The sequence below is a fragment of the Varroa jacobsoni genome, unplaced genomic scaffold, assembly GCF_002532875.2.
Source record: "Varroa jacobsoni isolate VJ856 unplaced genomic scaffold, vjacob_1.0 contig01280, whole genome shotgun sequence".
In the NCBI taxonomy this organism is placed as follows: Eukaryota; Metazoa; Arthropoda; class Arachnida; order Mesostigmata; family Varroidae; genus Varroa; species Varroa jacobsoni.
Genome location: NW_019214611.1, coordinates 36,478 through 48,830, shown reverse-complemented (window position 1 = coordinate 48,830; position 12,353 = coordinate 36,478). Strand labels below are relative to the sequence as shown.

The 12,353-nt window shown below is 46.2% G+C and overlaps 1 long non-coding RNA gene across 1 annotated transcript in view; it reads right to left on the bottom strand.

Annotated features, from left to right (window-relative positions):
- LOC111271940 (uncharacterized) overlaps positions 1 to 9,709 on the bottom strand; it is a 48,741-nt gene extending 39,032 nt beyond the window's left edge. Inside the window, exon 1 of the long non-coding RNA XR_015315536.1 lies at positions 7,674 to 9,709. This is a non-coding gene — a long non-coding RNA (uncharacterized LOC111271940). The remainder of the gene's footprint in view (positions 1 to 7,673) is intronic.
- Positions 9,710 to 12,353: the final 2,644 nt, after the last annotated feature.

The window sequence follows — 12,353 nt, the reverse complement described above, 5'->3', positions numbered from 1 at the left end:
GGAGCACGAACGCGACGGAGCGACCTCTCGATCGTGGCTCACAAAGCGCAACTACGTTCAATAGTTTATGTTTACATCCATCATTCCGTTCCACTCTCTTAACTCTGCCAAAGAGACAACACGGCAACCATTACTGTTTAGGCACTACCCATGCAGCAGGTAATAAACATACATAGCCCTTATTCATACAGATCTGCTTCTGAGCCGATAAACTAGTTTTGCTAAAGAAGAGAGACAGCTAGCAGCAGCGGTCCCACAACGCACACAGAAACGAAGCTGAGCAGACAGAGATCGACCGGAGCAGACCAGATCTGATGGACAACTTTACAAGCAGCAGCATCAGTCATTGCTACGCCATCAGGGTCATCCGTAGCCGAATAAATTTCATCAGATTTTCTGTCCCTAAGTTAGTTTTGTACTTTTACTGCTGCCAGTTCCTTCTGCTATATCTGTACAGAATGTTTCAAAATTGGAGGTTCGTCTTCAACAAGGCAGTAGAGTTTCAGTAATTAAGGCGTTGCGCCAATAAGCACCGGTGTTCATTTTATTGCTGAAAGTTGAATTTTACAGGAAAGTCTTTTAGCGGATATAATTTTGAGAACTATGTGATTGTTTGGTAAAATACGGCCTGATATGGTAGGTGTAGAGAAGGGCGTTTTCTCCTTCAGTACCTAAAAATAACTAGTAGCACCAGATGTACCATCGAAGATTTTTGATGCCGGCAAATGTAGCCGTCATCTTTTCTTCTGCTTGACGGCAGTACATTGCTCGTATTGAATTTGCTCCAAATAGGCAGGTTTTCGAAGCAATGCTAGATGGCGGTACGAAGGCTCGTCGTAGAACGTTAGCTATGGTAGAATTTTAGGCGGACCCTTTAGGGTGTCCTGACTTAGCAACTATTGGCCTTTTACAAGCACAGGGCACTCGCTTAAAAGATTTTCTTAATTATCTAAATTTGTGTTAAAACAATCGCTTCCACTGAAATCGTCTTCATCCGCTGGAAATACCTGATACTCTCTAAAACTTCTTTTTTTACTATCAAGTCTGTGCTATAATTAACGTTCGCTATTTCAAGCACTTGTTGTGATATCAACAGAAAGCCTAGTTCGAATATTGAGTTCCTCGATTTAGTCCGAGAACAATACCCTCTACGACTGGAGCCTCTTTCAATATTTCACTAACTTTATGTGAGCAGAACGTTAACTTTACTTAGATACTCATAAAGACCCGACCATAGTTGAAGCTTTTAAAGTAATTTCATCTTACAGCTAAGAACTTAAGCAAAAGTATTTAAAATCACTCATTATTGAACTTATCGAAAGAAACAACTTCTATCTTCACTTGTTGGTTAACACGGTATTTCTCTTGCAAGTACGTATCTCCCAAACTGACATATGGTAGGTCGGTCTTTCCAATTTCAAAATGTCTGTTATTAAAATGAATATAGCCACTATACCGTTTGATTGGCAAGAAAACGCCTCACTAAACACTATCACCCCCTGAACCTTGATTGGCCCCGACTTTCGAAACGTCCTGTTTACACACAGCCATCCATATACATACAGAAGCCAATAGTTAGAATCACACACATATGCATTGCGTGGCACACAGTTATGCGTCTCGACGTCGCCCGAGTGGCGGCTGCCGACCAGGCGATTGAATAGTCGATCGGAGAGCAGCCTTCTACGGGTTGCCTGCGGCGTACGTTACAAGCAGCTGGTCCATCCGAGTGAGCGCGTCTAGCAATCGCGTGCGTTTGCCATCGCCGCGACCCTCCGAGCCCGCCTTCTGTCCTATCAGACTGCAAGCCTACCTGCTTGCTCCGCTCGCTGATCGTAGGTCCCCCATCTAACGATTTCCGCAAGCCAATAGGATCCAATGTGATTCTATCGCTGTGCGTAGCGACCATTTGGCCGGGTTTAACGTGGCCGGCTTGTTTGGCCTGGCCGACCGCAGCGCGCGACGACAACGAAGAAGCGATTAACTACAGCCAAGTATTGCCTATTCTCTTCTACTAACATTTAGCATGTGTCGCCCTTAGCTCCGGGTCACACCGACTCACCATGCCTTCGCAATAGGCTCGTTTCTCGAAAGGCTCATAAGCAGCATTGTGCTGGCCGGTCGACTCCCAAAAGGCCGAGCCAGTTTTATAGATTCTCCGTCATCTGCAATTGTTGCTGAATATTTCATTATGAAACAGAAATATTACGTGGACATCATATACTGTCAATAGACTATATATATATATATATATATATATATATATATATATATATATATATATATATGCGCGTTAAGATGGGCACACTAGATAATTCTAGAACCATATAACACAATTATGAATGGGGTCCGTGTTTGCGCTAAATGGACTCGATAGAGAAGCTAACGGGGGTCAGCGCCACAGTCGTGTAAGCAACGGTACGTCAAGAGCAGAGAACACTACTAAAGTTGTCGTAGGCGCCTACATATGGACTTTCTGCATGTTAGTATAATGAGCCAAAACTCGAAATAAATTCGTTTACAGCACTGGCGTCTACCCTGACTTTCACCATGTGCGATGAACGAATCTAGCTACAACTTTAACGGCGATATATAGCGAAGTGCCAGACTATTACACTATTTCCGCATATCAGTTCTTCTCTCTTGCTTGTGTGTACTTGTTATTTTTTCCTCATATCTGCATAGCAGTACTAACTAGTAGTCTCTGTAATAATAAGCAGTGGCTGTAGTATTCGTTGAAGATAATCAGATGTTACCGGTTTCCCTTAAGTGCGTCCCGTATGTAAATAAATCTTCTATTTATTATTATTTGGCTATTATACGGTACTTGTATGAGCGTAAGTTGAATTCTGGATAATTTCTCGCTTAGATAATATCGTAAGCAAGGTAAAGGTGGAACTGAGAGGGAGGAAACAAGTCAGGTAAAAAAACAAGTATAGCAAAGCGAGTAGTCGATGATAAATTGGATTGTAGTTATTTAATTGGATTGAATGATTAATTAAAACACTGAACTATGGTTATCTTCTTAGGCTTGCGTGTACTTTAGATCGCGGATTGTTGTCGAAGAACTGGCCGTAGCACAAATAATACACCAATCGAACTTCTTACCACAATCAACAATGACACCCAAATAAACTATTGAATTTCAGTAAGTTATGAGTGCCGTCTACGCGCTCCATTAAGTTGTAGTTGGTGACACAATGCAACTGCAACGCCGACTGGACAGACGCAAAACGTAACTCCAATTTCGAATTAAGTCAGGCGGCCAGAAAACGTGGTCGGCGGGTTCGAACACCGCCAGCAGCGACAACTCCTCCCATCGATGTAGTCATCACCTAAATTTCACACATTAACCAAATGAAGCAGACAGGTGCTACACGTCGAGTATGACGTGTAGTACACGTAGTATTGGGGTTTGAATCGGTATTGTCCTACTCCGAGCTACCAGCGGCCTAAATCCTAGCCCGGACGTTCATCTGTGCCTTCATTGCTGCTGGCTAGGTATGAGCTAGACGCGCCAGTTGTAAACGGAAGTATGGGGGCCAAAGCATTGCTACCTTTGGTTGTTTTTTCTCTTCCCATCAAGCTTCGCCCCTGAAACATGCATCCTACTCTAGAGACGTCGCCATAAGACCCTCGTTGTGGCACGGTAATTTCGTTACGTTATGCGAGTTACTGTCTTGTTACGCGATAACCATAGCCGGCGCACCTCCGCCACTTCCGATATAATCGGACGTGGTCGAACCCCAAACGCCGCGTGCGTCGACGATGAGGTACACGAGCACGATTCGAACGCCAACGCCATCGACAGCAGCAGTAGAGACAATTAGCGACATATGACGAACGCAGAGATGGTTGTTCGTAGTGGTGGTAGTAGAACCTAACAGACTAGGTCGTCGATTATATCGTGCTGTAGGCCTACCTCGTTGTATCGCAACGATCTTAAACAGCAAAGTGCGATGAAGCAAAATTAATCAGTTAATTTAACTAGGACGTAACTGCAATGAAGCTGTCCCCGAACCCACATAATAAAATCGCATTTTGTAGGGCATTCCTGCTACGTCTACGATCGTATTATTTAGGTTTCATTACCCAAGGATATTCTTAGAAGGGTTAGTCACGATATGCCTAAATATGAATACCGTTAAATTTGCACCTATATAATGGTTATTCCTAGAACTCGTGCTGCAGCTCCTATTCCGTCGATGCAATAGTAACTATAGATTTTGCCTCACTAAAATGAGTTCTCGTTTCAATGACAAGCTGCAGACTTTCCAATGTTTAGCATCAATAGAGGCGTGCACTCTTCGTGAACATGAAGACAGTCAGGTTGCCGAACGTGGTGCCGCCACGTTCGCGCTATCTTCGTCGCGGCATCACACAGTCAATTCCAACAGCTGTGACGGAAGCGGCGACGGCTGCGGTGGACCCGCGCTTATTTGTTCCGTTGCATCCAGCGGACACCGGTATGGCATCGCAGCCAGTCACCGGGGGCGTCATCTCCCCCGATGTGTGCGTGCAGGAACTGACCGCGCATTCGTTATCGAAAATGATGTTTTTGTAGATCAAAGGCCGTCTTTGATTCTATGAGCAGCTCGGAACGAACACAGCAGATGTTACGTGTTATCGCGACGCGCTATTTATACGACTTCGACAATTGCCATTGTCACAAATCGAACAAACGACGAAGCAATTTCGTATTGTCGCCTTTTGTCGTTACTTTAACGACTCGATTGCTGTTGCCGGCCGCAGCAGCAGCAGCAGCCGCCGCCGCCGCAAGGAGGCAAAGCGAGCAGAAGACGTCCGTCACTAACTCGAAACGGTGCTTCTATATGCGCGACTACGTAAAATCGTCGGTTCTTGCTGATCTCTGCCTATCTCTGGTGACGAAAGCCCGTACGGTTGTGTCAACTGAATCGTCTACAATGGTTTGAATTCTGTAACCTATCTGCGAAGGCTTGTCTTCAACGTCTTCAGAACACTGGTCACAACGGCGGCATCAGCGGGGGCAATGGCAATTCACTTCTTTCAAGATTCGGCTCGTATTGCGCTCGACAAGCTACAAAACTCTCATGGTTTTGGCATCGGATCGGAATTGACTAATTTCAATCAGGTGTTGCCGTCGAGAGAAAATCGACGCTTGGCTGTCGACACTCGACCTCTCAGGTCGTCTCAGCGTCTTTACCAACAAAAAGAAAAAGCAGTCAGAAAGACAGGCCGAGACGGCAAGGGTGAGAAAGCAAGCAAGCATCCGTCCATCTATCTATCTCTTTTTCGATTTCACCCGCGACCTGAAAACTACCCCGACCTTAGGGAACTGCGGCAGAGCAATAACCGCAATATGTGATTTTTCACTACTTCAATATTCCTGTCTTCCCCTGGCCCGACCAGTTCAGCCCTTCTGCCTCGTTTTCACTCTTTTCGTTCAGTTCGATTTACTTCGAACCGGGATAGCTTTCGGTTTTTCCGAAAGATCGTCGTTTTCCTTCCGATCATACTCCCATCGATATGATCATTTCGGCCTGTTTTAATCTAACTTTGTTGAAAGAAAACGCCAGACATCAACTCGGAACGAAAAGCCCACGTGTGACAACTGCTGATACAACCAGTGCCGTGACGGCGAGCGTCAGGAGCACCAGCGCCGGAGACCATATTCACGTTACGTGTTCGTTCTACGCCACAACAGCAGCTGAATAACAAGTGCACACGTTAATTTGAATTTTGCCAAAGACGAAGGTGAGGACTAAGCCAAGCGCTGCGGTCGTCGTTGTTGTGAGAACTGACGAAAGCCGTTTTGCCAAAAAAAAAAACAGATCAGAGACGGCAGGTAGCATTGTAGCAAACATTGTAACGAAAAAAAAATGTTTCGCCTGCAGCTACCGGTGCCTCCCGTCAGCATCATGGAGTTTCCTGGCGTTCAAACCCGATGCCGTGCAGTAAGCAGATTCCGAAAGATGCCTCCAAACTGACGTCAAAAACGGTCGCGGCCGACAAACACAGCCGAGGGCAAGCGAGTTCGATGATACGCTGAATATGCGTAACGCTTTGTGACCTGGCTTGAGTCATTCGATTTTGTCGGTCAATCGGTAGATGAGCACCGCACGATTTCGAACAATGAACCGTTTCTTGGTCTTAACACCCGAACAGATAAGGCCCAAAAGATGACAGAACATCAGGGTATGACACGTTCTCAAAAAAGAAACAAAAAAAGTAAACAATGCGCGTTGTGAAAACTCAACAGAAAAAGAGACTGATTGAAGATCGGACGAACGAGATAACCGACAAGAGTTGGGCGCCTGTCAGGGAGATCATGTCGAACAAAATCAAAATACAAGCTGAAGAACTACACCGCAGCGCACGTAACGTGTTTATCCCCTATGCAGAGTAAATAATCGCCTCATATATATGCCTATTGAAAAAATACTAATACGTACGTTTACCGTATAGCGTGCCTCAAAATTGTGCTCGATCATACTAAATGAAGGGGACATGCACATGCAGCGCGATCGATGTAAAGTTCTTTCTGGTTAACAGGTGTTATAGAACAAAATCAACGCAAATGTACTCACAGAATTTAATTCATAAGATCTCTAATAGCTATCTAGTGCTCACTAGGAAGGAAAAATCGAACCCTATTCTTCTGCAAGCTTTGGGCAGTTTCAGGACCACTTCAACTAAAGTTACCTCTTCACCGAGGAAACTGTACGATCTAAAGTTACCTCTTCCACGAGGAATGGCGTGTACGGCGATTTCTTACGTCCAGCTACGTACTATTTCACTATCTCAGGCCTCTTGTCCTTCTTCACACACTCGTCATCGTCGGACAACGGTCCCATAATACACTATTGCACTCGAGTAGTAGCCGAAGACGCAACTGCCAGACGGAAAAGTAAAACAAAAGAAAGAGAGCGAGCGAGATAGAGAGAGAGAGGGAGGGAGGGAGGGAGCAATATGTACACAGAGACAGAGAGAGAAAGTACGGCAAACCAGCTAGTGTGTCAGACCATTGTAGACAGTGAGTCAGTTAGCGGTGGTAGCTTTGCCGTTATTCATCCGTCGGTCGGTCGGTCGGCTCAACCAATATTAATTTTTATCAATTGCCCTACGCACCAGGATGCAACGCATGTGGGTAATTCACAAGTGGGAAAGGGACAGTTCAGGACAACCTGAGAATGAATGATTTGTCACAAAGAAATCCTTTCTATGGCTTTCTGTTACATACGAATTCGTCATCGATGCATGTAAGCAATCGTGCACAGACTGCGGGGGAACAGGAAAAGGTGCAAATAAAATTCCGTCAGTGTTACAGGGCTGATACGGTTCCCATGTGCGTTCATTTAGTGAACCTGTGTGTCTTATCGGTCGATACGTAAATCGCGCGTAGGCCATGGCCAAAGTGTATTGTCAACATCGAACAGTGCTATCATACGGATTTATCTCTGATCACTCTTCCACAAGCAGAGGAACACTTGCAGTAGGCTGCTTGTGTTACGCTTGTAAAAGAAGTAAACTAAGGATTGCCCTATTTTTCTATAGGATTTGGCAGAATAGTGTTATAATAACGTTACATGAAAAAACAGTGATGTACGTATGATGGTTAACGCATGGCAGAGACGCCGTAGGAAAAGTCCTATCGCTGAGGGATCTGGGCTAAACTTGAAAGTTGCACTTACTTGTGATTTCGGCGGATTGACTTGAGCGGGTGGCGGCGAATGTCACAATAGAAGAATCCAACGGGGCCAAATTTCGCCAACTCTTTCAGTCACTGTTTGTTTTGTGTTTTTCTTCGGTATTATCGAACAGTAGTTGTAGTAGGAGCACCATCACTATTCTGCACATCATCGCTATACCGTTGATAAGAACTGAAACAAATTGTACGTCTGGTGGACGATGCCGGTATAATTCGCTGTCCAACGCATCCGATGCGAGCAAGCAGAAATCGAGAGGGAAGGCATATACGTGTGCGCTCAATAATCGTATTGTAATTGAGAGGGAATTGCCCTGAGGCAATACTCAGGTTCAAGTCAGCTGGAATTGATTGTATCATTCATATTACAGCCATGATCGGCAGATGCAAGAAATTAAGGGTAAATCTCTACGGGAGATCATAACCGTTATTCTGTAGGGAAAAAGAAATGGGATGAAAATAATCATGATTTGCATAGGTGAACCACGGTTCGCGTTGGGAAACATTCGGCGATTAGAAGAAGTAGGCAGGACGCGGCAGGCCAATCACCACCTTATGGAGTTAATAGGTTGAACAAATAGATGTCTCTGCATTTCAATACCGATAACTTTAACTCCGATAAACTTTAACTGGCGACCCTGTGCCGTCGTTCATTAGTACTAATCGAGGACTTGGCAATAGCTACAATAGCAAGCAGTCACCTATCTATCTGCCTAACAAACAGATTTTTGCCTAGTTCAGCAGTAATCAATCCGATCGGCCACAACCGGTAGCAGAACTACGACGGACGTCAGTCAGTCAGTCCGGACATTCGACGTCCAGCAAGGCCCGATTAACGTTAGGAGACGTCGTTCGCCGTCGCCCGCAGCAGTACCGACTCGGGTGGCTAATTCTGTTGCAGTGACGACTACTCTGGCATGAGTCGCCGCTGGAGGCCGGTGGCCCGTGATGTTGTTACGGTGGTGGCAGCACCATCGACGGCAATTGACGCTGTGGCGTGTTGCTGTTGCTTCTGCAGCTTAGCTCTTAGTTCTGTTCAGCTTCAACGTTCTATCTTTGCCTAAGTTTGCCTGCTGCTGGCGATGATGATGACAGTAGCACAGACGCGGCCCTCTACCTCCAGTGCAGCAGCAGTCCATCGTAGTTGTAGTAGCAACGGTCGTGGCGCGGTCTGAACTCGTCATCCGTAACGGACCGTCATTCTGCCTCTACGGCCACCCGCCTCTCCCTTACTGGCCGCTACTGCTGCTGCGTTTCGCTCTGGACTTTTGTAGCAGCGCATTCAATATACTAAGCAGCAACATCACTGTCTGCCGCTGTCGTTGCTACTAACTTTACTGTTGCTGTCGCCGGCGTCAACAACTACTCTATAGCGTTCAATGTGCTGTGCTACTAGACGCTGAGTCGATTGGTTGACCGTCGCCGTCGCGATGGCTATGAACCACCGTCTTTTGCTAGTTTTCTTGCTTGGTTGCCTGTTGTTGTCGTTATGCGTGAGTGAGAGACCCCTCCGGTGTAGTCCTCAATTCACCGCTGGCGGCTTGAACAACGGCGACGACGACGACGACGGTGACAACGACCACAATTGAAGTACCAGCAGGTCCATACGTCATTGCGTAGTTCATATGTAATTTGAAAATGGAGGCGGCGCTGGCAGTGAGGACCCTGCGTGTGCATTCAGGCAGCGTTTCTCGGATTGGGTCAGACAACAGCGAAGTGTGCAAAGGAACTTAAACCAGCAAAGCAAGCTCTCGACGCCGAAGTCCGTCATTCCTCGCACCGGTGCAGGTTCACTGAATACGGAACTGCAAGAGGTGGTCCGCAGGGTTGATTGCCACCTACCTACCGCGCGTGGAGGCGTAATTCTATCACAGTCAATCTCCCCATTGAAGCTGTTGACGTAACTTCCATTAGCTAACAACCTTCAGCATTTCTTTTCCAGGTCGGCTGTAATAAAGAACAACATGGCAGAATCACTAGAATCCAAATCTTACGCATATTAGAGTAGAATCGAAAACTTAAATCATCTACTGTCTTCTCGTGTTCTGTACAGGATAGGTCTACCCGTGCCATTTAATAAATTCCACGTTATTCGATCTCGCACTCCTATAGGCGTAATTTGGTTCGTAAACAGGCCGTTATTATACTGTCAAGGTACATGAAACGAATTAAAGGCAACGCTGAGTGCCAAGCAAATGGTACAACTGAATCAAATAACTACTGCATGTGGATTAGGAAGAATGATCGCGTGGGAATATTGAGCGGCTTTACCAGGTCTATAATCTTTCCCTAGAATTACGGTTATGGCTCGAATAGCGCATCTAACGATACAGGCAGTCGCAATGTTTAGATAGTCGGTCGTCGGCTGAACTAGCAAACTTAGCCGTCGCTTGTGATGCAGAAAAATAACTAGCAATTTGTTGCTCCCTCTGCCATTATTGCCGCTGCTCACGGCCGAGCGAACGAGTGTTTGCGCACGCTAGGTGTCCGCTACGACTGATCTTTTCTGTGCCCCTATTGGGCCTCGTCGCCCTTTGGGGGCTGTCGTTTCGCCCCTCCTGCTGCTAGGCCTGTTTCCTGCCATTGCTAGAATCATAACGATGTACTGTGTTCTTGTTGTTGCTAGTACCACCAGTACGGCCCTCTATCAGAAGTTGTGCTGGAAGACCGCTGCTGCCATTGCTCGTTTTAGCGTTTCCTAGGCCGATCGCTTGCGGTATCTCGGCCAGCGTTTCTCACAGACGACTCCAACAACAGCATCAGCATCATCGTCTAACATATGGTGGCGGTGGTGGCGATGATGGCCGCCGTCGCGGGCGGCGTCACAGTTTGAGCCACCATTGGCCCCGCCAGCGTCGGCGCACCTAGACAGAGTGGCTGCTGAGCCAGCGCGTGGCTGACCGCTAATTTATATGCGGCAGCGATATGTGGTAATGGCAAAAGCGCCACTGATCGTGCCGTCGACAACAGACGACGGGGACGACGCTAACTAGCGAATGCTGTCGTCACATCAGCTACTGTCATTGCTAGCGCGACGGTGGCGGCCATAGAGAGACAAAAACATCCGCATGGCCCTTTGCGCAGCCTGGCGGAGACGACAGCGGCTGTAATAGTGGTCGCATTGCGGAGGGATGTCGATTGATTATGACGACTTTTCACTGTCTCTCTGCCCAGGACGCGATCTCGCGCACGGCCGTATCGTCGCCACGACCATAGCCAGCATCATCAGTAGTAACAGTTGCGGTAGCAGTCATACAATGTCCGTTTCCCTTCAATTCGATATTTGACGCTCACTAATGACTGAGCGCACGTCTACAACGCATTTGCCGAAGCTCATACAGTAAACGACGGAAAAACGATAGGGGGCCGGGTACCATGGTGAAAAAGATAAGAGGAGAAATCAAGCAATGACAGAGGGCTCACGTGGCTTTCACTGGGGCTAAACTTTTTATTTTTATTTTAGAGGCGATATGTCAATCACGTAGAATGATATCTATCTATGCCGCACTAGAAATAGCATTTCACCCTGTCAGAACACGAGAATTTACCGAAAATTGCCGAGATGACAAATATCTCAGCTTGTCGACCAGACAACAACGTGCCTACTGATAGACCATTAATAGGATTTATTAGATAATGGGTGAAGGCTTTCATTAAGAGCAATAGCTTTGTATCATACGGGCTATTATGAAGTCCGGTAACGATACAATATAGGACAATTGCTGCAGTATCGAACTGCGACAACGCATGGTACAAGCATGAGAAGTTTCGCGCACTGTTGTCTCTTCAAGCAGGCATACGCGCGAAAAATAAAGCAGTCATAGGCCAATGGAAAGGTTATCTTCGTAAACAGATGGAGTACATTTTGTTTTTCGTCCCTGCCTGTTTACAGCACTAAATTTAGTTCCGCCATATCTGCAATCGGGCACAATTCTACTGCTAACTCAATTTAGCTTTTTTTCTTCCTTCCTTCAACAGAAAAACAACCGAAATTTGTGTGTTTAGCAGAGCTACTTCACATCCGTCATCGCGCCAACGGCCGTAAATTAACGATGTGCGTGTAAGCAAGCAGATACAATCCCAGAGCACTTCGAATCTTTTCTTGGCTTATTTGTGTGTTTTGGCACGATATCGTGCAACACTCAACCTATCGTATATTGGGCATTATGATCTCTGTGCATAGACTTAACAATAACACTTATTTGACGTCGTCTCGATTAAGGCACGTTCATTAGAATTCGGCCGAAAGTAGACTCTAATGTCAAGGACGAGTTCAGAAGGGCACATCAGTCCAGCCAGATCCAGCCCGAATATTTTGCAATTCGCTACTGACGCACATAAACATAACGGCTGCTTAAGAACGAGTCGCAAGTTGCCATCTCACTGTTGTCAATAATTCGAAAATTATTAGCAACAATAGGAACACCGCACTGATGAACTGATCAATAACAACAACAACAATAACAGCAGCAGCAGGAGCATGAGGAGGAGCAGGCGTTACGGGATTGCGAAACTGAATGTCAAGGGTGCAACATACAATGCAAGGATCGCTGTTGTCTGCTTCATATAGCACACACACACACACATACACACACCCTCATACAGACAGTCAGACAGACGTCCTGATCCTAGCTATCAACAGATAACGAGAAGGATTTTATTCCAA